General features: G+C 38.3%; 1 protein-coding gene across 1 annotated transcript in view; it reads right to left on the reverse strand.

Moving 5' to 3' along the window:
• Positions 1 to 687: 687 nt before the first annotated feature.
• Positions 688 to 1,591, reverse strand: part of LOC107726137 (CUB and sushi domain-containing protein 2-like) — a 51,724-nt gene continuing 50,820 nt past the window's right edge. The window contains exon 3 of the transcript XR_001638228.1: positions 688 to 794. The gene's annotated coding sequence lies outside the window, so the exon portion shown is untranslated. The remainder of the gene's footprint in view (positions 795 to 1,591) is intronic.

Here is a 1,591-nt window from a genome sequence, read left to right on the forward strand (position 1 = left end):
AAATCCAAGATTTTGTTTTTTCTAAATGTGAACTACTTGAACTAAATGCGCAGCCCCACTTTAGACATCCAGACACGTTAGACAACTGTTCTATCACATTTTGCATAACAAACACATTGAACAAACCAGGTCGGCCACCCACCATATTCAGCATAAGATAAAACTAATGAATGCAAAGAAACACTTCATATGAAAACATAAAACCTAATGCATATAGACCAAGTTCATGATCACCATCTGAATCAGACATTATTTTCCATTTATACTGTGCAGAACTAGATGAACCCAGAAGATTTGATTCACCTGCCATCAGTGCACAATCTCAATTAGATCATTAATCTAATTAGCATAGATTCATTCTCCTTGCTGCTTCTCTGAAGCGAGCATTAATATTGCTGCTTTTTTGGGTCATAAAGCACTCACATCAAAAGAAATATGACGAGAAGCCAGCACGGAACCAAGAGGAAATCTGTGCACGGATTCTCAGTCTTTAAATTGGCCGTGCATATTAATGCAATTAGCCTATAAAATGAGATAAAAGTCTACATTTACACCACGCATGCTAGTGCAGAGTCCACTTTACATAATTACAGGGTTTCCCAGAAATGAGAGTTTGAACATGTTCACGTTAGTGAACTGACTTGAGACAAAAAAAATAAAAGATTAATTCATGACTCTTACCTTCGTACACGGCTTTGAAGCCCTGGCCACTTACGGCATAGTCTGACAGCAGCCATAGTGTGAGTCTGGGTCCTGTGCTGACTATAGGGGCGGGCAGTTGAAACCCCGTCAACCTAAAATGCAGAAAAGGAACAAAGCTCACGTTAACCCAGAGTATTGTTATACAAACTGAACGCTGGAGCTTGGCAGCTACAAACGTTTGAGTGCCAAACAGATTGCTAAATCTCAATTTCCAGCTTTAACAGAAAATAAAAACCTTTAAAAGCTGTTTACTGTGGTGTAAAAGCAAACTAGGACAGCGCAGGTGATAAGTGAGGGAATTCTGTGCAGCATGGGCCACCAGAGACACCATGTCTCATGCACCAATCATAAGAATGGTAGCTAATAAACGCTTTACAGACCTATCAAAATCACAATCAATAGAGCAGCTAAAAAGAACTTATTTCACAGGTCGGAGGTTACAGATGGAAGCTATCAACTCTGCTTTCAGCTGTAAGCAGGTCAATGACGTGACGCTATCTATTAATTGATTCAAAAACACACTTCACACATTCAGTGATTTGAATACTCCCCCTTCTTTGATGAGCATGATAAAATTTAATTTATTTTTGGGGAAAATGTCATGGTGACAAAACTGCCCTGATATCACAGTAAAGAAAAAAAAGCCTCTAACTGAAAAAATAAAAAAATAATAATAATATTCTTAAGAAAAACTTTAAATTTAGACCTTAAGTATTAACCCTTGAATGGTGTTCGGGTCTGTGGGACCCGTTTTCACTTTTTATCAAAAGAAAAATGATACTATTTGGCCTGCTATTAGTATGTGTATATGTGTTTATGTGTGTGTGTGTGAGAGAGAGAGAGAGAGAGAGAGAGAGAGAGAGAGAGAGAGAGAGTGTGTGTGAGAGTG

This window comes from Sinocyclocheilus rhinocerous, unplaced genomic scaffold (assembly GCF_001515625.1).
Source record: "Sinocyclocheilus rhinocerous isolate Xijiao unplaced genomic scaffold, SAMN03320098_v1.1 scaffold396, whole genome shotgun sequence".
In the NCBI taxonomy this organism is placed as follows: domain Eukaryota; kingdom Metazoa; phylum Chordata; class Actinopteri; order Cypriniformes; family Cyprinidae; genus Sinocyclocheilus; species Sinocyclocheilus rhinocerous.